Genomic DNA, 24,885 nt, shown 5'->3' on the forward strand with positions numbered 1-24,885 from the left:
AAGTCACTAAACCCTCTGAACCCATTTCCTGCTCATCCTAGAGGGGGCCCCTCAGAGGGGTGGCAAGAGGCTGATGAGGTGGCGCCTGCCCAGCAGAGTCGGACAGACACACAGCACTCAGCACACGGGAGTGATCCCAAATGTCCCCACCGCTCCTTCAGAGGAGTCGGGGAGGGGCCAGGTGGCCAGAGGAGAATTCCTCTTGGATCGCAGCCTCTCTTCACAGGTGGGGGGACCCACACCCTGCTGTCCTGCGGCAGCCTCGGACAGTCGAGGGGACGAGGACAGGGGACCAGGGTGCAGGGGCCTCCTGCAGCTCAGTCCTCTGCCTCACCACAGTCCCCAGGAGCCAGGACGGCCTGCCCCACAGCGCCACCTGGTGGCCACAGCTTCCACGTAGCCATGGTCCCCTGAGAGGGACTTGGGGCGCCTTGGCAATCGTGGGTGCCGGGCCACAGCCTTCGGAGGACGGCTCTTCTCAGTCACAGGGCCATTCGCCCCATCTCAGATCCACTCGGCAGGGGAAAGACACAGAGAGGAGGAGGGTCACCGAGAGAGAGAGGGACAGAACACAAGTCACGATCCCCACAGGTCAGGGACACAGCAAAGCTGAGAAAAGAAACAGCAAAGGCAAAGCAAACAGAAGCCGAGGCAGACGGTCACCTGAGCCCCCAGGAGGGCCAGTGCCCGTTGTCCAAATGGCCCCCGCGCTGCCTGCTGGCTGGCCCTGTCCCCAATGTGCACCCAGGAGCCAGCCTCAGGCCTGAAACCTGGTGCCAGGCCAGGAGCTCAGGAACCTCAACTCCGGGCACGACATGGTCCCTGGCACCCTCTGCTGGACAGGCTGGGCGCCACACGCCTCCGGGAAGCCGCTGAGGGCCTAGCCCATGGGACACCCAGCACTGCAGAGGGAGGTGGAGGGGGAAGGCTCTGAGCACGGTGACCGCCTGGAGATGGCCACTCAGTGAGCACGGCAGGCTGTCGGGTCCGGGAGCCAGGCCAGGGTTCTGACCTCAAAGGTATCAGACAGGACCTCCTGGCCATGGCCAGGCCAGAGCCATGGTCAGCGGTACACGCTCTGGCTGCTCCCAGCACTGACGGCTGGGCCTTCCTCTCCTTCAGCATGATCCCTGGTGGCCGGCTCTGGGCTGGTGCTTGGCCACACACACAGGATGGGTGGGCTGGCTCCCGGGGTGCTCTTCCTGGCTGCCAACCCCATAAACAGTTATGATTACATAAAATCATGCAGTGGCCAACACATCCATCCACTCTGGCTTCCTGAGGGACCCTGTCCACATCACCTGCACTTGACAGTTCAGACAGCAGCCTGCAGGTTCAGGCCTCGGGGGCCTGGACGCCAGGGACGCAGGAGCACAGGACCCAAGAGGCCTCTCCCTGGGCTGCACCTGCCCTGGTTCACTGTTGATGAGCGGTGACTCCTGGCCACCAGCTCCTGCCCTGGCTGGCAGGGACAGGCAACTCCAAAGCCTAGGACCTTGAAGGTGAAGCGCCAGAGGTCCTGTCAATGGGAGCCAGGCCCCAGGGACTGGGGGACCTGAAGCACTGGGACCCTGCTACAGGCAGCAGCTGTTCCTCACCCACTGCATGTGGCCTGGCAGGAAGGTGGACCAGGTGACCAGGGCACCTACTGCCAAGAAAACACATCAGGGTTCAGGAGTGAAATCCACCAGCTGATAAATAAAGGTCCACACCACATCTGGGTGCCAGGCAGCGGGCGGGGACACTCCTACTCCAGGTCCTGCCAGGGCCCGCCGGGGGTCCTCTAGTCTCCTGTAAGAAGGCCCCTGGCCCTGGAAGCCCTCTGTCCTGCTGAGCACTGGAAGGGCATGTCTAAGAGGGAAGTGGGGCCCATCCCCCTAACCCCGCCAAGCCCCAGCCGGCCCCAGGCTGCCCATCCAGCCCTTCTCTGCAGGCCCCAGGCAGTGTCCAGGCTGAAACCCGTCCTTCCTGTGGCAGCGTCTGCCCGAAGGAAGGCGCCGAGTCCTCCCCGCTGACCCCGACTCCAGCTGGGGGTGACAGTCGTCCCTGAGTTTCTCTGGGTCCAGAAACTGGCTCAGATAATTCTACAGAATCGATCCATCACAACACCCCAGATCCCAAAGTCCCAAATGCTGTCACAGCATCGAGTCTTTTGGAACCTCAGTTGAAAGACACAAGGATACCCTGGAAGGGGCCGGATGGGGCCCTCGGGAATGGGCCCGGAGGGTCAGCCTGGACCCCGGCGGGAGCCCACCCCGCCCGCGCTGAGCTTCAGCTCCACTCCTGCTCGGATCCAGTGGCCCTGCAGGTTGGGGCGCAGGACGACCGGGTGCTGTCCCTCAGACCTTCCTAAGACTCTGGCACCTAAGGTGCCAGCAGGGGGCAGCCAGCTGCCGGGGAGATGGCAGTCACCATCTTCTACGTCACGGAAACCCCAGGTCCGGTCCTAAACACAGGGAAAACCCACCCAAGACCCATCATGCACCGCTACCAGCGAGTCACAAGCCCTGTAGCATCTCAGACCATCCCCGCCGTGCCCGGCAAGGAAGCCACTCTGTCCCTGTGATCAGGAGAAACCTGAGGCACCGGGTGGAGGACCCGGCACAGAGCTCCCAACCATCCTGTGCGGCCATCAGAGGTCAGAGCCACCCCAGGCCACGTGCCACAGACCAGGCAGGCCGTAGCCGCCTCCTTTGTGTCATCAACTGGTTTTAATGGTACTAAAAGCCCATCGCGACTGTGAGGAGAGGAGCCCGGACATTCAAGAAAACCAGTGCGCAATGGCCGCCCCAGGGGCCCTTAGCTCCCTTAACAGGGCTGAGGCGTGCCCTGGGCTTTAACCTGCAGCAAGATGTGGCAACAAAGCCACCTCTGGTGGGCCTGTGCACGGTGACAAGAGGGGGTGGCCTCTGGGGACGGCGGGGACCAGGGTGCCCAGTAGCAGCCCACACCCACTCTCCCAGCCAGCCAGGGTGGCGACAGTGACAAGACACCCCCCCCCCCCGTGCTTCCCGCAGATGCCGACGCCAGGGACAGCCTGCTGAGGGTCCTCTGTGGGTCCCTCTGCCCACAAGGGCAGGTGGCTTCAGAGTCCCAGATGCCCTGCTCTGAGAAGTTAACATCAAAAAAATAAAGTCCACCCGAGGTGCCACGCAGTGTCCCGTGCAGGAGGCCCCTCGGTGGCCCCCGGCTCCCCGCCTCCCTCCGCAGCTCTGCCACCTCTCAAGCCTTTGCAGCCACCATCTTTAGAAAGTTCTAACCCCGAGTCAACGCTGGAGAAGCAGGGTGGGCAGCAGGCACCTGTGGAGACCGGGACACCCTGCCACCCCAACTCTAAAACAGAGGACACACTAGTGTTCTTAAAATTTTCAATAATTTAGTTTTTCTTTTTTAGTAGAACTGGGTAAAACTGCAATACTACCTCACATTGGTCCCTGTTAGACAATATGCCCTTCTTTGAAAATTAAAATGTCAAATATATAATTATACAACCTTAGAAAAAATCTCAAAGACGGCAACGACAACAAAAAATAAAATAAAACACCAGAGACGTCACGCCATATAAATAAGTCCGAGTGCGTCTCGGTCCAGGGCTGGCGGCTCCAGTTCTGATGGCGGTGAGTGACGTCATTAGCTGGTGTGGCTCTTGCGTGTCCTCCGGTGGCAGGAGCTGCACCTGTCCCTCTCTCCTTCCTGGCTGAGGCTAGGTGCCCTGAGTCCACCGAGCCGGTTAGTAAGGTTAGGGGTGTGCAGGAAGCTCGGGCGGAGACGGCGCGGGCCCTGGGATGTGGCCTGGAGGGAGCCCGGGTTCAAAGTGCAGTGGCGCCATCCCGAGGGAGCTGTCCGCAGGCCTCCCGGGCCAGCACCTTGACACTGTCCCTAGGACTGGAATGGAGTCCGGAGCCTGGCTGCACCGTGAGCTCCACAAGCCCTGGAGCCCGGTGCCCAGGGTGGAGAATGTGCGGCCCAGGGTGGTGGGCAGTCATGGCCGAGTAGGCCCTGTCCTCGCAGCAGTGCAGGGAGCTGGCCAGGGACAGCTGGGCAGGAGCCTCGGGACATCTTTGCTGCCTGTGGCATGGCCTTCTGGGTCCCCTCACTCTGCGGCTCCATGGGCGCAGCTGAGCGGTGACCCGTGGTGTTCAGAGGTCTCCGTCCACTGGAGGCTGGCAGAGGCGGTAGAGGCTGGTAGGGGCAGGAGAGAGAGGATGAGTGGGACCCCAGAGGCCCTTCAGCACTCCCCCGCCACTTTGTTGACCTTATAGGTGATGCACACCCAGAGGACACCACTTGGCAGGAATCAAGAGACAGAGCGTGAACACGTGGACATGCCACACCTTCCCCAGCTGCCCGGTCCCCTCCGGGGCCACATCTGTCCCCCAGAGGCCAGCAGGTGTTTACAGATACAGGCGTGTCTTTGTGAGCAGACCTGTGTGTTCAGACACGGGTGTGTGGGGCGTGGGGTGCCCTTCTGCACCTGCGGCCACTAGCAAGACCCGGTCTCTACCGGAGCTCCTCCCTCCCCAGACCCCGGGACCCAGATGCAGCAGGGTGCAGAGAGGGCTCCGAGCCGAGCCTGCACCTGAGGGGGGTGCGGCTGCTGGCTCTCCAACAGGACAGGAGGTCAGATGGGCCACGAGGAGTCCTGACCGCAGAGCGGGAGCAACGGGCAGCAGGCCACCGCAGTACGGGAAAGCCAGGCCCCAGAGGCTCCGGGGACAGGGCTGGGCCTGGGTTCGGTGGCTCTGCCATCTCCTAGCTGAGTAACCTTGGACGAGATGCTTAACTTCCCTGGGCCTCAGCACCCCCACCTGCCAGCTGGGGACCACAGCAGGACCTTGCTCTCAGCATAGCTGTTTGGGTCAAATGGGTCCCCATGGGAAGATGGGCCGGGAACCTGGGGCGGGGAACCGCCCAAAGAGTATCAGGAAAAGAGCTGAGGGTGACGAGCCGTGTGGGACCCTGGAGCACCACCAAGGGCAGCGGCCTGGCCTGGCCACATGCTGGGGCCACGGAAGACAGCGTCACTGGGGGAGTGGCCCCAGGGCGTGCGGGGACACTGCACGACTTCAGCAATATCCAAGCTGTTTCCAGATGGGAAGCTATTGAACACCGTGGGCAGACGCGGAGAAGGAACTGGGCAGGGTGGGCGGGGGACAGGGTCTGGCCCAGTGAGCCCAGGTCCCAGGGGCTGCACAGGGCTCAGTGCCACCGAGAGACGGTGGGGTGGAGGACGGGAGGGCAGACTGACCAGGTCCCCCCAGCAGCCACCCGCCGCTCACTTGGGACCTTTAGGGACCCTTTCCAGGGCTCCAGGAGAAGCAGATCCTCGTGAGGTTACAGACTGAGCCAGACTCGTCTCTCCCAAAGCAGGGTCCTCAAAAGCCAGATGGGGCCCTGGCAGAGCCCAGGGGTCTGCCAGGCTGAAGGCCCCCTGGAGGAGACGGGGCAGGGGCCACTCACCGCGGAGCGCCCTGGGGCATCTGATCCTTGACTCGGAGGTTTTGGGCCAGAATCTCTACTCTGGGGCCCTGGAAGGTAAGAGTGTCAGTCTGGGACCTGGAGGAGTGGGGACAGGCAGGGGCACCTGGCTGCGGGTGGGGGGCTCCCAGGTGGGCTAGGTCTGGGCTGAGGGCGCGCAGGCCCAGGTGGCCTCCCACACACAGTGAGCAGGCAGCTCCCCTGGGCCCTAGCCCGGAGCACCGCCGAGGCCCACCTGCTTCCGCATGAGGTCCGTCGCCTGCATGATGCACTTGGGCAGCAGCCCGTGGCTCCGCGCCAGGATAGCCGCCTGCTCCAGGGACACGCTCAGGGTGCTCCTGCGGGTGGGAGAGGGCGTGAGCAGCGGCTCCCACCGCCAGGCCCCACCTCCAGTGCCGTCACCCCGTGTGGCTGCGCGGCCCACCTCCGCCCTGCGTCCTTTCCGGGCTGACCTCCCCCACCTGCCCTCCTCCTCCTGGCAGCTGCCACCCCTCGGCAGGTCACTGCTGCCAGGCAGGGCCTGGGGGCTCTCAGTGAGCTGAGGGCTGACTGAGGGGACTCCTCCGGCCTGGCCTCTGCTCAGTGGCCCCCAGCACAGCCACGTGGCTCAGACCCTATCAGGTCAGAAGTGGCTCGGCACCGGGCCTGCGGCTGGAACCCCACCCTGCGCCCTTCACTCCGGGACCCGGGACAGACAGTCCATCTCTGCACACCCCAGTTTCCTGAGAATCAAGACGAATGTGTCATTGACGTGGGGACCAGAAAGAGGGCTGTCCCACGCACTGCAGGACACGGAGAGCACCTGGCCCCACCACTAGATGCCAGTCCCCAGACACTGCCAATGTCCCCTGGGGAGCAGAACTGCCCCTGGCTGAGAGCCCCTGAATGAGCCCTTCCACACCGGCTCAGCCGGGAGGAAATGAGCCCGTGGGCGCAGACACCTGGCAGTGCCCAGCTCGCAGGGCGCCCTCCTCCCTTGATGGGACACAACTGGACGCCTGTCCATCAGTGCCTATCAGTGCCGGACACAGGGCTAGGTGGTGGGCTACGGCAGAGAGTGACACGGCCCCTGACCTCACGGGACCCTGCCTGGGGGGGGCGGGCAGCAAACAGAGGCCCTGGTGAGCGGGAGGCACCTGAGTGGGGGGACGAGGGGGCCTGGAAGGGCCCACTGGAGAGGGGTGGTCTTCCTCCCTGGGGCCAACACAAGGGTGGGGACAGAAGGCAGAAGTGTCCAGCAAGGCCAAGAAACCAGCGCATCCCGAGGAGGTGTGCGACACCGTTCCCTCGCGGATGGCAGGCTCAGGAGCCCAGCACCCGCCTCCTGCTCCCGAGCCCGGCTCCAGGACACCCGCAGCCCTGCCACCCTCCACTGCTGCCACATCTCACAGCAACCTGCGGCCAGAGCGCCGAGGCCCTGCCCCAGGCCGGCAAGCAGTGGAGGACCAGGCCTCGGGCCCAGCCGCCCTGACCCCGAGGCCCAGCCGTCTCTGGCCTACCTCTGCATGCCAGTGCCACACAGGGCCATCTGACAGGCCCCCAGGCGGTAGCAGAGCTCCGAGAAGACGGGGATGAGGCTGGCACCGAAGCTCCCGCCAGCCCCAGGTTTGGGGTGCACCAAGGACTTCATGAGGCGGCAGAGCTCGTCCAGGGCGTTGATGGGGCGGATCAGCTGCAAGGCGTGGGACAGATACAATGGGGACGCTCGGGGCACAGCCGAGGGCCTCTGGCCTGCCTCCCCATCTCCTCCTCACCCAGAGGTCCCTGCACCTGTCCCCCCAGCGCCCTCTCCAAGGTTTCCATGACCTCTGCTCAAGAGCAATCTGTGGCTCCCCGCTACCCTGCAGTTGGCATTCGGTGTTCGCCCCGTACGTACTTCAGGTCTCACCCCTGGCCCGGCCTCTTCAGGCCCAGGGAGTCTCTGAGCACAAACAGTGCCTCGCTCGTGCCCTCCAGACCCCTCCTGAGGAGGAGCCCTCCCTGCTGTCCCAGACCCCCAGCCACCGCGTGGAGGTAAAGGTGGCTCAGTCTTCCTGTGCCATGGCGAGATCCTGCCGGCCACACATCCCACAGCGCGGTGCGGTGCCCAGCATCTCCCAGGGCAGCTTCCAGCCCCAAGGCCAGAACGCCACGCCAGGGTGAGGCCTGCACAAGCCGGGAAGGCCGGCCACAGACACTGTCAGCAGGGGCCGACAGGCCGGTGGCCCTGGCTGGCCCCGCCCCGCACAGGCCAGCCTGTGGGGAGGAGCCCCCAGGAGGCCTCACACCTGTCCACTTCTCAAAACAGCTGGAAGCCTCCGTTGTTCTGAGGAGATCTCTTGATTTCTAAGTGCCCACATCAGTGTGAAGGAAAAAGAGGACCCAGGCCCACCCGGCGTGGGTCCACCTCTCCAAGGGCGCCGGCCCCAGAGAGACCCGCAGTTACCACGAGAGCAGAGAGGAGCAGGCCACCAGTGAGCAGAAACCACCTGGGGACTCCCAGGTGGGCCAAGTGGTCCCTCAGGCCCCGCTGAGTCCTGACCCCGGGAGCCCCACCCGGCCCAGCTGCAGGGGGGACGCACCTGGTCTATCTTCACGGCGGTGGTGCTGGCGTCCGTGGGCAGGTTAGACCGCTCCAGGTAAAACACCCTGAGGGAGAGAGAGGCTGAGAGGGGCCACCCCCAGCCACAGCTGCAGGGCTGTGGTCTCCCAGGAGGAGGCCACCCTCAGGGCTCCCTGACAGCCCCCCAAGTGCTGTCCTCAACGGCCCCCGCCCTCCCTGCTGCCGCCCAGACCTGCTCCTCCTCCCTGAGTCCGTCCCCGCCTGGCCCTGGGCGCCGCTCACTGGGCCACAGAGGTTCCTCTACAAGGGCCAACCCACAGGCACCTAAGCCTTGGGAACCAGGCGGTCTCCACTGGGCCGTGGAAGGGAGTAGAAGCCACAGGTGAAAGACGCGCTTGTGGAGCAGGTGGACTACAGCAAGTGGCCAACCAGGCCCCAGGTGAGGAGGCCCTGACACTGGACCTGCCATCTCCTAATTCTCAGCCACCCTTTGTCACCAAGGCAGGACTCGGAGGGCCACGGTTGAGGCTGCTACGGACGTGGGAGCTGCTCCCCTGGACACGTGCTTGCTCCCAGCAAAATCTGTTCCCTCCACTTCTCCCTGCAGGTGTGACCAGGACAGAGGCCCAGGGGCCACGCCCCTCTCAAGGCCCTTGAATCTCAGCACCCATCTCAGCTCCGGTCCCCACGCAGAGTGGACAGGCAGCTCTGCTCAGCAGAAAGGACCTGCTTTGAAGCCAGACTGTTGGCTGTGTGACCTTGGGCACACTGTGTATGCCCCTGGGTCCCAGTTTCCTCATCTGGAAAATGAGTTAGCATGAACTACTGTGCGCACCGCCATTGGACTCTCATGCAAAGGCCCCGCACAGAGCAGGTGCCCCAGAAAGGGGCATTTGGCCCACTCCTCCCGCAGAGGGTCTGCCCGGCACTGCTGTGTCCACGCCCTGTGGCAGCTCTCTGAACCCTGGCCCCAGCACAGCCCCAGGCACACACCTGAGCTTGCGGTAGTACTGCTGGACCTTCTCCAGGGACTGGGCATTGACTTCCTGCTGCAGGTCCTCTGCTGCCTGGCTGCCCGCAGGAGACGGCCCCTCCACGTTCTCCAGAGCTGAAGGGAGAGGAGGGAGGGAGGGGCTGGGTCCCCAGTGCTTGGTGGCCTTGGCTCGGCCTCTGCGGTCCCCCATAGCCGCAGCTCACCTTTCGTGAAAAGCACGGTGTGCAGGCGGAGGCTGGCCCCGCTCTCCAGGCGGGAGGGCAGCTTGGAGAAGTGGTAGCTGTCGAGGTAGAAGACCACCCTCAGGGCCTGCCGGCCGCCCTCGATGTGGTAAGAGACGTTGGTGTCTGCGGAGGACAAGGCCAGACAGGCTCACCCCAGGGCCCCGTCCCCTGCTACAGGAGCTTCACATCTCCCTTCCCCAGGTGCCAGAGTGACATCCCAGTGCCTCCCTGTCGGCCCACTCCAGGGGGATAACCCCAGACCCCCTTCTTCCCAGCCTCAGGTGGCACCCTGGGACTTCCATGTCCACTCACGCCAGAGTCGCATCCTGTGACCCCCGTTCCCCAGCCTAGAGAGCGCCTCAGACTCCCACCCCGCAGGGCGCTTCAGAGAGCCCCACCCCGCGGAGCCGCCTGTGACCTGCCTCTTGGACACCCTCGACAGCTGCTGGTTGCCACTGCTTTATTCTTGGCCCCGACACTGACTGCCCGGCAGGGGAACCAGCCGGGTGTCTTCAGAGCCCTAGGGTGCTCCTGTCACCCTTTGCTGGTCACTCAGGGCCCCACCTGGCAAAAGCTGCCCTCCAACAGGACCTGCATCTCATTCACCCCCATGAGGAAGAGCTGCGGGCAGGGGGGCAGAGTGCGGCCCTGGGGACCCCGGCTGCGCCTGCAGGTGTCACTGGTGGACCAGGGGCTTCTCCCGGAGCCCAGCTCGGCCCATGACAGGCAGCACCACAGCCAACTCAAACTGGCCCCTGGGCAGCAGTCTGCGTCCTCAGCAGGGACGGTACTGCCCCAAGGAGGTCAGAGCTGGTCCCTGAAGGGGAGGATGGATGTCCCCGAGAGCCCAGACACGCAGCCCAGACACACAGCCATTTCAAGGGGGTGGCACTTGGGAAAAAGCTGTCTCAGTGGGCTTTTTATGAAGTGAAGTGAAAGGGCCCATGAGCTCTGGAGTCCTGGGGAGAGCACGTGGCACATGGGCGCCCTGTTCCACCCCTGAGTTCCCGAGGTGGAGGTCTGGGCGGGGTCCCCAGGGCCCAGCAGAGCCGCGCGGGAAGCACCCACAGGGTTCTCGTACTCAGCAGGAGGTCACCTGCGCTCCCCGGGACCCCTACCCAGGCCCCAACTGACCCACAGCAGCCAGCGACTGGGATCGGCATCTCTGATGTCCCCAGGTGACCCAGGGTGAGACCACCACGGGGAGGGTAGAAGCTGTGGTCATGCTGCCCAGCACCGTGGCCCAGAGCCTGTCTCTGGCTGGCAAGTACCGAGTGCTCCCTGCTGGGGACGTGTCTGGGGTGGGTGGTGCGAGTGGGTGGGCAGGTGGGCAGGGGGGTGGGCAGGGCAGAGGGAGGAAGACAGGACCAAGGAACCTCAGGTAATCACGGCCTTAGTCCCTAAGAATCTTAATTCTTCCCCACAAAGAGGGGCAATCTGAATGGGATCTGAGGGTGGGATCTGAATGAGAATCGCTCGTGGGTCTTTCACGGGTGGTGGGGCAGCTGGCTGATGTGGAAGAACCCCTTTTCCACGTGTGCTGCAATTCAGCTCTCAGACTCCAGCTGGGGAGTGAGGCTCGGGCAGCTGGCCTGCTCGCACGGGAGGCCAGGTGGCCCCACACGCTCCTGCCGCCTCAGCGTCCTGACACCCACAGTGGCGGGGAGTCACTCACTGGCCACGTAGTTCTCATCCAGCTGCTTGAAGGAGAAGCTGACGTTGTCCAGCTCCGACAGGGTCACCCAGATGTCCTCCAGCATGGTGCGTTCCTCCTTCTGCAAGAAGACACATGAGGGACCTCGGGTGCCACCCACCTCAAGCTTTCCCTGGACAAGCTGGGGTCCGAATCTAGGCCACGTGCTACACAGCGGGCTCCTCCCACCGGTCCTGCATGTGCTCTGCCTACAGCTTGTCCTGCTCCCCCAGGGTCAGAACCCATCTGGCTCTGACTTGCTGAGTGGCCCTTCCCTGCACCAACGGTCATGAACAACCATTCCAAAGCTAACCCACCACCTCCTGCCCCTCCAGCAGGCCCCACCCACCCGATTCTCTCTCCCCTTGCCCCATACACAGCCATGACCAAGCCCTGGGACCCACCATCAAAACACGCTCCAGAGCCCCCCAACTTCCCAGCCACCACTCCAGGGGGGTCCACGTCCCAGGAGGACCCCACAGTTCCCCCTTATCCTCCCCCAAACAACCCCCCTCTCCCCGTGCTGTTACCTTTGTCTAACTTGAACCCACATCCTGTCTCTCACCTGCCTCCAACCGGCGAGCCTCCTGCCCAGAGCGAGGCCCAGCCCTGCAGACCCAGCCCACGCACCTCACCTCCCACCGCCTCCCTGCTCCTGGGGCCACAGCTGCTCCCTCTGCCCCAGGCTGTTCCTGTCTACTGGCTCAAAGTCACCGCTTCAACACGGCCAGCTCTGACCACAGATCCCCAAGGACGCCATGGCCTCCACTCCCTGCCTCTCCCCCCAGCCTTCCGTTGTGTCTTCTCATCTGCCTCCCCGGCTGGAAGGTGAGCTGTGGACCCCAGCAGTCTGGTGCCTCGCGACGTCAGAGACCAAACGGACAGGGACTAGCATGTGGCTCCAAGACATGAGGGCTGGTGCCCAGGCAGCCTTTCTGAGTCCGGTGAGAGCAGACTTCTGCCCAGCAGAGGGCGCTCCGAGGCCACACTTCCCACCAGCCAGCGGCTGGGCCTTGGCCACCAGAGCCACCCAGCACTGCAGGTATTTGTCCTGGGACTGTTGTAGGACACTGAGGAGCATCTCTGGCCTCCACACACCAAGTGCCAGAGACACTACTCCTGGATATTTCAACTGCTATAACTAAAAATGTCTCCAGATGTTGCCAGTGTCCCCTGGGGCAAAACCGCGTAGCTTGAGCACCATGGTCTACGCCATGTCTTTTACCTATGTGTGTCTCCCTCCCACCAGGACGTAAGGCCCCAGTTCCTAACAGCAGTACATGGTAGGTGCTCAATAAACACCTGCTGTGTGAACAGCGGGGCCCTGGGAGCCAACTGCAGGGGACACAGGCTGGGGGGCCTCCCGTCCTCCTCTGCCCACTCACCACTGCGGCTGGCGCCAGCAGGGACTGGCAGTGCAGCAGGACCCCGGTGGCGGCCACCTGCTCCAGCCACTTGCGGCTGGCATCCCGGCTGCTCTCCTCGTACTCGCCGTTGTTGTTGTAGCGGTAGCTGAGGGCCGCCAGCAGCTGCTCGGAGAAGGTGCACACGGCGGCCACCAGGGCCTGGCAGAAGATGGCATCCCTGCGCAGCTGCAGCTCGGTGTCTGTGATGGACAGACAGGCCTCTGGGCAGGTGCTGGCAGCAGGCTGCACCACCCCTGGCCCCGAGCCCCCCACAGACCCTGCATGGGGCGAACTGGCCAAAAGTTTTCTTGGGGCCAAAAGCCAGGTCCACAGAACTCCCCACTCCGTGAGCAAGCCACCTCACCCAAAAGCTGCTGCTCCCCCGACCAAGCAGGTGGGCCTGTGGGTTCCTGGCCACTATCCAGGCCCGTCCCTGGCCATCTCTCTGGGATGCAGTACTTCTCGGCCTGGCCGGCTGTGTGCCAGTGGTGCGGCTGTGCCACCGAGCTCCACCGGCGCTTTTGAGAACCGGGTTCTCCTGCTGCCCCGCCCCTCCACCACCCCGCCCCACCTGAGGCAAAGAGGCTGCAGGTCTCAGCTGCTGAGAGGAATTACCCTCAACATCTGGCCAGCTGCGTGCAGCTGCCTATTTTGACCTGGATCCTCCTTTGACTACAAATTTCTGAGAAGAAGGGAGGGACAAAGGTGGACAAACGTGGCCCACCCCACCTGCAGCTCCGGCCTCCACCGTCTGCTGGGTCTGGAGCCTACTGACAAGCAGCCTCCCTCGCCCTCCGCCCTCTATCCTGTGTCCTCGTCATAATCACCCAGGAAGCAGGTGGCCCAAGACAGGGCTCCCAGCTCCAGGGACTGAGACTTGTCCCTTGGACACAAGGTGCAAGTCTTAGAGGGGCAGGAGGCCAAAGGGTCGCCTTCCCCAGTGCAGATCCTGATGGGCCAAGAAAAAATCACCCTGGCCACAGAAGAGGCCCCCCAGGCTGTCCTCATGGACGCCTACAGCCAGGCAGGCCTCGCCGCGTACCCCTGGGCCCATGCACTCACGGCTGCCCCGCAAAGCCCTCACCTGTGCACTTCAGCAAGGCCAGGAGCAGCTGGTTCTTCCCATCTGAAGGAGGAGGGAGAGGAGGAGGCGGCTAACGGGGGCTGGCAGGCGACAGGAGAGCCGGCCCGGGGAGGCCACTCAGCTGACAGCGTGCAGCCACTCCTCTCCCCTTCCCTGAGCACACAGGGGAAGGGGCACAGAGGTGGGCCCCAACAGGACCCTGCTGCACTCCAGACCCAGCCAAAGGCCACAGGCCCCCCATGACCCTCCCTGCCCGCAGACCTTCCACGTATCTCTGGATGTTGTCCACCAGGGTCTTGATGGAGCTGGGCAGGTTCCAGGGGTCCTCCTGGATGCTGATCTAGATCAAGCTCCGGCCACGGACCATATACTCTTCTTTCTGTTTGAACTCTGGGGCAGGAAAGCGGCATGAGGGCCGGGAAGGGACGGAGGTGGCTTTGGAGAACAGTGGCACAAAAGCCCATGCCCTGTCACCAGATTCCAAAGCTTATAACCTAGATCCAGGGAGCAGCAGGCTCTAGGATGTAATCCAGGCCTTGGAGGACAAATGCATGGTCAGTGTGCTTCCACTTCACATGCCACTCCCATCGCAGACACCACGGATCCATCTCAGCACCCTTCCTGCCAGTCGGGGGCCAGGATCCACAGCCACAGACAATCCAGTGGAGACAGCACCAATCAATCACAGCACTCTTTGCTCCCAGATCTGGACCCGGTAGCCACAGAAGCCTTCTTCTCAGGCACAGGTCTTCATGCCACAACCAACTAAGCAGGCACATGAGTTGTGACCTCGTTCTAACCCTTCCCTAAACAGAGGGGGAAGCCCAGGCAAGTCACTTGCCTAAAGTCACACTGGGTAGTGGGAGAACTGGGACCTGAATGTGGCCCTAACAGGCCAAAGGCCAGGCAGACGCAGGCCCCTGTTCCCTTGGCCTCTTCCCGGGTCTCTGAGGTCTTTGTGGCTTGGGGCCCTCTCTGCTGTTTCTCCTTGAGGTTCACCCCTGGACAGGGGATTGACACAGCGGGAGGGACAGCTGAGCAGACCCGATGCTCCCCTGGAGGCAGAGGCTGTCCACATTCCCGTCTCCTGCACACAGCTGGGAGCCCGCGAGGTCAGCAGTGTCCCATCAGGCTCAGGGTCACCAGCACCCAGCACAAGGCCTGGCACAAGCTGGCTCTAGGGAACTATTTACCTGCTGCATAGCTGCACAGATGGACTGGCAGCTAGGGACGGACAGATGGTGGGGGGGTTAGTGGGATGAAAGGCAGGAGGACATAAGAAATGCCAATTCTTTTCATCTCAATCATTGCAGAGGAAAGCCTCGGTTTGGTGCTGGTGAGGCCTTAACTCTTCTCTCACACAGCCCTCTCCTGAAGAGCAGCAGAGGCCCCGGGCAGGGAGCAGTGCCCACCTGACGGCAGTGGGATGACACTGTGGCTTTCCCATTAAGTTGATCACTGTGGCTTATCATCAATATATGGCCTACTACACTGGCTCTTCCTATGGGGGCATTTTAATAAGATCCTTTTAAAATTCAATCTCCAAAAGGAAGATACCTTTTCAAAACCTATTTGTTCATTCACTTAGGTACTGGGGAATTGAACCACCAGCCCTTTACCACTGAGCTACATCCCCAGTCCTTTTTTTTTTCTTTGAGACAGGGTTTTGCTAAATTACCAAGGCTGATCTCAAGCTTGAGGTCCTCCTGCCTCAGCCTCCCGAGTCACTAGGACCACAGGCCTGCACCACCATACTCTGCAGGAGATGCCATTAACAAAACAAAAGTCACATCAATAATAAACTCCGCAGCAAAGTCACAAGGCTGGAAAGTGTGATGAGGGGAGCAGATCTCCGTGGGTATGACAGACAGGAAGTGCACTCCAGGCTGTCCCTCGTGTCACAAATGGGCAGGCCCAGGGGACCCAGGGACCAACCCCAGGACACCAATTGTCCCTGTAGAGAGCCAGGTCAGGTTTTGCAGCTCCTACAGCTTCTACCACACAGACCTTGTTGTTTGGCTTTTACGAAACTTTAAAATATAAGGATGACAGTGGAGACAGATTCTGAGCGAAAGCAGGCTGTGGGCTGATGTGGCCCTCAGGCAGGAGTCTGCCAGCCTGGACCAGCCAGAGCCACGCAGCAGGGGTGTGTGCCCAGCATCCAGCCTGCTCCCACCGGGCGCCCCTCACCTTGGAGACTGTGCTCCATGGGGAAATGCCTGGTCTCCTCGAAGGCCCTGCCCATCACCGGCCCCTTGAGCAGCGTGTTGATGGCGTCCACCTGGAGACAAGAAGCCCCCGGTGAGCGTGGCGGCCAGGGGGCTTCGAGGACCCAGGGCCACACCAGGCTGGGACTAGGCCGACCTGGTTGAAGAGGTGCTCCAGGCAGCCATGGAGCTTGTCCTGCTTGTCCGATGGGATGCGCATGTCACAGGGCAGCTCGTCCCCTGGCAGAAGACAGAGCGTGGCTGTCAGTCATTGCTGCCCCACCCCGCTCCTCCCCAACCTCTTCTCAAGGAGGCCACACGGCTAGAGAGCCCTAGACCCACAGGGGACATGTAGCCTGCCAGACTCAGGCCCCAGCTGAGTCACTGGGCAAATCCCTGGACCTCTCTGAGCTTCTGTTTCTTCATCTAAAAAATGGGCAAGAAGCACAAACACCCCCCAGATGGCAAGCTGTTGTCATTCCCACTCCACAAATGAGGGCACTGAGGACAAAGACCTGGATCCCAGCCCCACAGAGTCACAGCCCCTGTTCCAGTGAAGTCAGCTCCACTGAACCCCTCTGGGGACATATTTCAATGGCCGGATCTTCTATCATGAGACATTAGAGCCCAGCCACACAGTCCGCCTGCCTGGGCCTTCTTTTCTTCTGCCACATGATGGGGGCAAGTTTTTATGCAGAGACGTCCTCTGGCAGGACACAGCAGTAATGGGGTGCAGGGGGGCGGCCTGGGCAGCAGGAGGCCGTGGCTGAGGGTGGGAGGGATCCGCCACCTCAGCCTGTCTCGTCTTTCTAATAATGGCCCATGTGGACGTGTGACCCATTTATGCACAAAGTGTACTTTCTAAGTCTGAGAGAATGAGACTGAAATTAACACACAGCAACGTCAGGCTTCAGGAAGCGCTGCAGACACAGCACAACCTCCTCTGATCATCCACCTGTCCGTCCAGCCGCCCGCCAGCCACCGCATGTCCCTCTGCATACATGTGCCCTTGCCGACGGCATCCAAGTACCATCGGTGGGTACACTTGGGAGCACGATGGGTTTGGATTCGAGTTCACTGGCTTCTTTAAACCTTCCTGTGCTATCTGGACTTTGGGTTGGTGCATGGTCATCCCTATGGGCCCCCTTGGTTCCAGGGATCTGTGGGACCTCGGAGCACCCACCACCCACACATCCCATGCAACCATAGGCCATGGTGCACGACCGCACCGAGGTCTCTATCTGCTTTGTGTGGGGATCTTAGCTTTGCTAAGTTCCAGCACCTGGTACGTGAGAGGTGCTTGACTAAGTACCTGCCAAACCAGCAGACAGAAGGAGGCTCCATGCGATTCACAGCAACGAACTCCAAACAACGGAACAGAGCAGGAGGACACCCGCTAACCAACCGGCCAGGACCCTCCCCGCTGGGCGGCCCACTCACCGGACCCCATCTCGTCGCTGCCCAGGTACGAGCTGTTGCTTCTCACGCTGGTGTAGGACAGGACCGAGTCCCGGTTGCTGTTGCACTCGCTGCGTTGGGGCGAGACGGCCGAGTCACCCTCGCTCGCACCCCTGGCCCCGCACCCAGACCCGCTCCAGAGCACGGTCAAGCCCCAGCCCAGGGGACAACCAGCCCGGGGTCTTTCAGGTCCGCCGGGGGGAAGCGCTTCATGGCCCAGCACAGAAACAGAGCGGAGAGTTGCTTCCACTCAGCTGTCACCACTGTCCAAGGTCCCCAGTGCTCCCGAGTGCCTGGCTCTTCTTAGGGACAACCCTGACTCTGGGCACAACCCACCACTCACCTGACCAAAAGGAACTCAAGGAATCAGGAGCAACTGTTCCAAAATTCCACCCTACGCTCTTTGACAATTCAATGAAAAACCAGAGGAACAGGAACTTCAGAAGGAAAACCCAGAGACGCGAGGGACCTTGGCCTCGGAGCTCCAAGGACAGGCACACACGCAGCGAGAACGACCCGGTTACAGACTCCAGGAAACTGGGCACAAGGACTAGGCAGGTCCCGTGGGGACAAGAGGAGCATTCGCTGGCCGCATCCCTGCAGCCCTGGGCTTTGCCCACCAGAGGGGTCTGGCTGCCTAGGACTCCTTCTGGCTGCAGCTGAAGGTGACAAGGCCCTTCTCAGGGGGTCCGGGGCTCATTAGGCTGAGATAAGGAATTACCAGCAGCCAGGCAGAGTTAGCACAGGGAACTGAGTTCTAATCTACTTAACCGCTAATTAAGGCCTCACTGATGTTGTTACAATTAATCTAACCAGTGGCAAGACAGCTCACAGCCTCTCAGAAGAAAAAGAAACAGACTTATTCCTCAGATCAAGTAAAAATAAATAGCGTTTATTTTTGTAGTGCTGGGGACTGAACCCCGGGGTGCTCTACCATTAAGGTGCACCCCCAGCTCTAACTACCTACCTACCTACCTATCATCTACTTATTTTGAGACAGAGCCTCACTAAGTTGGCCAGGCTGGCCTTGAACTTGGGATCCTCCTGCTTCGGCCTCCCTAGCTCTGGCATTACAGGCGTGCATCCCTATGCCTGGCAGAAACCACAGGTCTTAAACCAAGTTTGAAGCACACCGTGTGGGCAGATCAGCCCTCTCCTCTGCACTGGGACACGTATGGCCGAAAGGGTGGCGTCTACCAGGCCAGATGGAAGCGCCAGCCTGGGCGGGGACCTGGGTGGGCTCTCTGGGATGCACCTTGGGCAGGTCTCAGGGCCAGACCACCGCATTCCACAAAACGTCCATGGTCCCAACTTCCATATGGTCAGAGGCTCACTGTCTTGCTGGCCGTCCCACCAAGCCCCGGGCCACCCATACCATGCCCACCTATAGGAGTCGCGGTAGCTCATGGTATCGTGGCCCGAGTCCTCCTGGTCTTCCTCGGACACTTTGAAGCACACTTTCTTGATGCTCCCATGGTCGGTCCTGTCCATCTCGCTCTCCTTGCTGACCAGTGAGGAGGAGGAGGCCTCCTCAGCCAGGGGCGGGTCACAGGCCCCGCCAGGGGTGGGCTCCGTGATGGTGGACAGCAGCCTGCAAGGCAAGGGCTCCAGGTAAAGGCCCAGGCCCCAGCTTCACCAGCTGTGACCTTTGATCCTGCACAGGTAGCTGTCCAGGGTTTTGTGTCACCCCTTGGAAAGGCAACCACAACTGCGCAGCCGCCCGCAGCCCTGCCGGGGTGAGAGCGCAGGTTCACGCCTTCTGGCGGCTCCTGGCCTGGCTCTGCGCACGGGCTGGGGCTCTGCACATGGCCCAGAGGGCATGGCTTCCAGACGGCAGGCCGCAGGGCCTCGGACACCCCTGGGCTCTGCCACCACGGACAAGAGCACCCGGGACAGATGGCAGGTAAACACGCGCACAAGGAAACGTCATTCAAAAGGCAGTTCCTGCCCAGGCCGCAGCCCCTTCAAACCCTAACGCCACCACCTCCTGTCTGAGAGGCCCGAGGCAAACTGTTCATGAGACTCGACCTGCGCAGCAGGATGGTGTCACAGGCGTCTCAAGGCTGGGAGGTGGGGACTGACACGCCACATGTTAGACACAGTGCTGGGCCTCACAGGCGACCCACAAGCCCAGGTTAGCCACCATCCCGCCTCTCAGGAGATCAGGGTCACAACTGGCCCCACTCTGCAGGTGAGGAAACCGAGGGTCAGAGAGGCAGCCTGAGGTCACATGGCCAACAGGCCAGGAGTAAAGCCCAGGCCTCGGGCTCCTGAGCCTGCAGCCGCGGCCTCCACAGAGAAGTCCCCACCCATGAGGCAGAGAGCGCGACAGGACCTCAGGAGCCTGCAGCAGGGGCGCAGCACGAGGGGGTCCACCTGTCCCTGCAGCCCCCCCCTCCCAGCCCTGAGGATTAAGAGAGCCTCGAGAGCAAGTCACCCTGTCCATCCCCGTTGTGACTCTAGCACAGGGCTCTTCAGCCTCCGATCTCCCCCAGGGGCAATGTGCCTTGCAGGGGATACTGGACGCCGTCTTGAGATGGTCTGGGTTGTCACCACAGGGGCAAGGGGTGCTAGGGCCTCTGGGGGATAGAGGTTGGTGACGCTGCCACCCACCCACAGTGCCCAGGGCGGCCCACAACACAGAATGACCCACCCAAAATGCCAACAGGCTCCAGGAAGACGCCCTGTCTTAAGGTGACCATGTGCCTCTCACTCTGCAGAACGGAATCAGCAGTTCCTTAGACCCCTTAGTACCTGGTCCCTGCTCAAGTGTTCCTGACACTCTCAAAATCGTCCCCTCCAGGCAGGTGATGTACTACTTCATCTCCTAGAGGACCACATCCAGGAGGGCCCCAGCCCCATCCAGAGGCTGATTCTGGTGGCTGGTCTCCAGGGTCCTAATGGCTACATCCTGTCTCCTCCCCCACATGTTTGCTGAAGAAAGGGGTCACTGTCATGCAGAATGGCCCACCTCTGGCCTGCCCATCCCAGAGGTGCCATCAACCCTGCTCTGCCCCACCCTGCTGCCCTGCAGACACTCAGTGCCCACCCTTGGCACAGGGGGTGCTGCATGCGCCCTGCTGTGTCACAGCAAGGGGGACCTCAGGTCCAGCTCTCTATCTTCCTGGGATGTTAAAAGAACAAAGATCCCAAGGCTTTCACCAAGTGCCTCGGCCTCCCTGAGGAGGCTGCAGCACTCACTGCTCTGCTGGAAGGGTACTATGGCCCCCAGGGGCATCTGGCAATGTCTGTAGACACTCTGGGTTGTCACCTTGGGGGTAGGAGTGCCCCTAGCATTTGATGAGCGCAGCCCATTGTGTATAGGACGGCTCCCCTCAACAAGTTCACTCCCCTGCTGTGGAGTGAGGCCGAGGCTCCCGCCGCCCCGCGGGCCCCGCCTCGGCTCACCTGTTGATCTGGGTGACGTACTGCTTCATCTCCTTGAGGGCCACATCCAGCTTGGTGAAGAGCTGCAGGTAGGCGTCCTGCACCTCACGGTCCTCCTGCTTCAGCAGGAAGCTCAGGCCCCGGTCCTCCTGGCCCAGGGCCCCGCTGTGGGGCCCGAGGCTGTCGTTGAGAGCCTGGCCGTTGGGGTCCCCGTCCACAGCAGGCAGGCACTTCCAGGACGGGGCAGCCATGGTGGTGATGCAGTGCTGGGTATAGGACATGGGGTTCAGGTGGCCTGCGGGGGAGGAGGGCAGGCGGGAGGTCAGCGAAAGCAGACCCACTCCCAGAACTCCGGGAGAGGGAACTTCCCTGCCAGAACTTTCTTTTTCTTTTCCTTTTTTTGGCGGTACCAGGGATGGAACTGAGTGCCTCGTGCAGGCCAGGCAAATGCTCTACCACTGAGTTCTACCTCAGCCTTTTTAATTTTTTTTTTTTAATTTTGGGACAGGGTCTCCCTAAGTTCCAATGCTGTACTCAAACTCTGTGATCCTTTGCCTCAGTTTCAGGTGCACACCACAGCGTCCGACTGCCCTTTTCAGAATCTTGATCCACTAAGTTACCTCAAGAAGACAGTTTCAGTTTGATGCTAATACGCCTTTAACCACGGTTGGCTTTTCCTGTCTGGAAATGCAGACATGGTGGCTGGCACACCAGCAGCCATACTCCACCATGAGGCACCCTGAAAGTTAGAGACCCCTTCTAGAGATGGTGAAGCAGAAAGATAGAAGGGCCTGGACTCCTAATGACCACGGAGCCACCATTCTAGCCTGGACTGTCGGCCCCCAGACACGGTTCTGTTGAGGTACCAGAGTGTGAGTCTAAGCACCACCTCTAACAGACACAAGCAGGTACCTTGCTCAGGGTCAAGGCCGATGAGGGAGGGCTTGCGTCCGAAGCGAATGCTGAAGGACCTGCCCACCGAGGGGGTGGTCTTGGGGTAGGACACCTCCATGAGGTTGACGTGGCAGTTGGTGGGGCAGAAGTCCAGGCCGCACAGGGGGTGGGGCTCTAGGGCTGTCTGCTTGAAGGCGGGGCTGACCCGGCTCCTCAGCTGAGCTGCAAACTGAGAACAGAGGGGGCACGGACCGTGAGCGGGGACCGGGGATTCTGGGCCACCCCTAGGAAGCAGGGCTTCCGAATGGGAAGCACTGCCCCCACACTGTCCCTCCTGGGCCAGGCAGAGGCTGGGGCGTGGAGGCCTCAGGACTTAGTTGCACCCACTTCTCCACGTCAGCTGCTGCACCTAAGCTGGCCTCAAGGAACCGTCTCTCCTGGCTCAGTTCTGAGGTTCAGGCAGGGCTGCCTTCCCCCCAACAGGGACTAGGACAGGGCCAGCAAGAGCTCCCTCTGATAGCGCTAAGGCCAGAGCTATGAGGGCCACCACCTCACGGCCCGAGTGTGAAGCCACGTGGGGAACAAAACCGAGGGACGGAGAGTGGCCGTACTCCTGCAATAGTGTCATATCCGATTGAGAGCCTGGATACAACCATGCCTGAAGTTCACCTCTGTACTCTTCAGTGACAGAAACCCATAAAATGTCCTGTTTAAGCAAAGTTGGACTGGAGTTTGACACTGACAAAAAAAAATACCCCAGGTGAGGTCCCACGCCTGGCAGCCAGCGGTGGAGACCTCTGGGGCGCAGCTACCTTCTGGTAGCAGGCGATCCTCCGGCCGATGCTCACCAGCTTGGTGTCACAGATGTTGCGGAACTCGAAGTGGGGCATGGTCACGATGGCGCTGTTCCTGGCCATGAGCCGTCCGCAGTTCTGCACAAAGGCGCTGTCCTCTGCAGCGAAGGCCTCCAGGACCTGCAGAAGCAGCAGTGGCCGCTGAGCACCCACTGAGCCGGGAGGGTCCAGGCTCTACCAGCATCCCAGGTCAGGTCCGCTGCGGCCATGCTGCAGACTCAGGCTAAGGGACAAGTCGCCTCCTCGGCCCATGGCCGCCAGGTGCAGGGACAGGAACTGGACCTCAGTCTCCAGGAGGGCCCCTGCCCAGCACCTTGGTGGCGAGGCCGAAGCAGCCGCAGGGCTCCACGATCCTCTCCAGCACGTGGCACTTGACGCCGGCCGTGCTCACGTACTCGTACACCACGCCGTGATCCAGGCTCACTTTGTCCACCGTCAGGCTGACCACCGGCCCGTCCTCGCGCAGACTCAGCTGTGGGCCCAGGGACAGCAGGGGCCAGGCTGGAAGCCAGGGGGCAGGCGACACTGAGGAGGGTGCCGCGCCACGCAGCCAAGCCCTGGCACCAGCATGCAACGGGAGCCTCAACTCGAGGGCGGCCGGAGCCCTTTCCACGGCGCTGGCTGCCTCTGCTGCCTGCTGCTGTCCACCCCACCCTGGAAGAGCCTGCCCACCTGCCCCCCACACCCAGTCCCACAGGTGGGCAGGACACTGGCACAGAACAGGACTCCGCCCTGTCCCTGTCGCGACCCTGCCTCCCCCTACCAGAGTCTGGCTGGTCGTCCTCCAGGGCCCCCAGGTCCTCTCCAGGGGTCACCTGGCTGGCTCGCGCCTCCTGGGCGTCCTCATGGGTGTGGTAGATCCAGTGGTAGAGGCCCTGGGAGGAGCCGCTGTGAGAGGGACGGCCAGGGAGGAGGGGACGGGGCCAAGGGGCCACCCGCTCAGCTCTGGGCTGGTTAGGGACACTGCCCTAAAGGAGCCTCCAGATGTCCCTGGAGCTCCCAAGGCCCCCGGGAACGCCCTGCCCTCAGCCTGGATGGCACCCGCCCCACCACTGCCAGGGGAGGGAGCCTTGAAAAGTGCCAGCACCCGAGTCCCCAGGCCAAGTCACAGTCTGGCCGTGGACACCCAGACAGACAGCAGAGGGGGTGGACGATGCCACCCTGCCTAGAGCCCCTGTCCGTATCCCAGAGCTGGGGACCCAGGTGGGGGGTGGGGCCAGTCCTCTGGTGCCCTGGGCAGAGCCCCCTGTGCTGCCCGCACGTCTCCCCAGGGGGGGCACCAGCCCCGGCCGCTCACCAGCGCCTCCTTTCCACGACTCCGGAACGCCTGGAAGTGCTCCAGGACCTCCTGGGCACCCTCGCTGGCCACGTTGTTGCCGTTGACCTTCAGGACACACTGGCCGGCACACAGTCCAGCAGCCATGGCCTCGGAGCCTGGGGGAGGAGCGCTTGAGGCAGGGCCAGGGTAGCGGGGTGCAGCAGGCAAGGCAGGCCACCGGAGGCACCTGGCCACACCTCCCCCTGGAGCCAGCAGTGGCCCCCGAGTGCACAGAGTGGGACCTGGCACCCCACTTCACAGAAGAGACAGACTCAGAGGGGACAGCTAGCCAAGGCCACACACAGAGGAGCCGGGTCTGAATCCAGGCTCAGGTCACTCGAGAGCTTCGTCTCCCTCATTGCCCTGCACAACCCGTGGTCCTGCACCAGGGTCAGCCCGTGTGGCCAGGGGAGCAGAGGCTCAGGAGGATCGGCAGCCTCGAGGCCACCTGGCCAGAAGCCGGGCCTCGAGCTGGCGCTACCAGTTGCCAGGTGCACCTTCCTCCCGCATCCCCTGGGGCCTTGGGGACAATGTGACTTGCAGACAAAGACTGAGATTCTGCCTGTGTGGGCAGGTGACAAGGGCACACCCTGCTGTCCACGGAACCATCATTCAGGACTCCTCCACCTGCTGGGCTCAGGGTCCTCACTGCTAAGAGGGGACGAGGATCAAGCCACTCACAAGGTTCCTGAGAGACCAGGGAATTGGCACAGGAGGCATCCAGCACCGAGCCCGGCTCTGGGCAAGGGCTCGGGAACATGGCAGCCTTGCTGGGCTTGGCTGGTTCACCCACTGCTACGGTGTAGACCTGGAATGTCCCCAAAGGCCTGGACCCAGCTGGGTGCTTTCTCAGAGGTGGAGGAAACACGAAGAGCCGGGCCAAGGGGGTAGCCCCAGGCCTGTTTTGAGACAAGGTCTCACCAAGTTGCTAGCCTTAAATTTGGGATCCTCCTGCCCCAGCCTCCTGAGTTGCTGGGATTATAGGCATGTGCCACCATGCCCAGCCAACCTTTCCTCCATGTAGGGTGACAGTCTTGAGTATTTTGTTATAGTAACGGAGAGCTGCTGGCACACTGATCACTACACGCTGCGGCTGCTCCAGGGCCGGGCTTCTCCCCTGCACTCCCACCACCTGGGCCAGGGAGCTCGGCTCTGTAGGGCCACCCTGGGCACTACGGGGTGACAGCTGCATTCCAGTCTGCCCTAGAGGCTAATGGCACATCCTCCCCAGTTGTGACCACTGAAAACATCTCCAGTCCTGCCAGATGTCCTCTGGAGAAGGAGGCAAGTCACCCGCAGTCACAGATCACTGCTTCAAAGATAAATCACAAGCTCACTCTAAAATG

General features: G+C 62.0%; 1 pseudogene across 1 annotated transcript in view; it reads right to left on the reverse strand.

The window, feature by feature from the left end:
* Positions 1–3,715: 3,715 nt before the first annotated feature.
* LOC308631408 (phosphatidylinositol 3,4,5-trisphosphate-dependent Rac exchanger 1 protein-like) overlaps positions 3,716–24,885 on the reverse strand; it is a 77,034-nt pseudogene continuing 55,864 nt past the window's right edge. Inside the window, exons 21-41 of the transcript XR_014024313.1 lie at positions 23,519–23,655; positions 22,985–23,096; positions 22,535–22,722; positions 22,180–22,341; positions 21,386–21,596; positions 20,495–20,768; positions 18,471–18,677; positions 17,069–17,157; positions 15,786–15,868; positions 15,612–15,702; positions 13,683–13,811; positions 13,422–13,463; positions 12,317–12,537; positions 10,914–11,013; positions 9,218–9,361; positions 9,014–9,128; positions 8,040–8,106; positions 6,978–7,150; positions 5,714–5,816; positions 5,461–5,528; positions 3,716–4,182 (exon numbers count right to left, since the gene is read on the reverse strand). The product of XR_014024313.1 is annotated as a phosphatidylinositol 3,4,5-trisphosphate-dependent Rac exchanger 1 protein-like (transcript). The remainder of the gene's footprint in view (positions 4,183–5,460; positions 5,529–5,713; positions 5,817–6,977; positions 7,151–8,039; positions 8,107–9,013; positions 9,129–9,217; positions 9,362–10,913; positions 11,014–12,316; positions 12,538–13,421; positions 13,464–13,682; positions 13,812–15,611; positions 15,703–15,785; positions 15,869–17,068; positions 17,158–18,470; positions 18,678–20,494; positions 20,769–21,385; positions 21,597–22,179; positions 22,342–22,534; positions 22,723–22,984; positions 23,097–23,518; positions 23,656–24,885) is intronic.

Source organism: Spermophilus citellus, assembly GCF_964194105.1.
Source record: "Spermophilus citellus genome assembly, chromosome: 12".
NCBI lineage: Eukaryota > Metazoa > Chordata > Mammalia > Rodentia > Sciuridae > Spermophilus > Spermophilus citellus.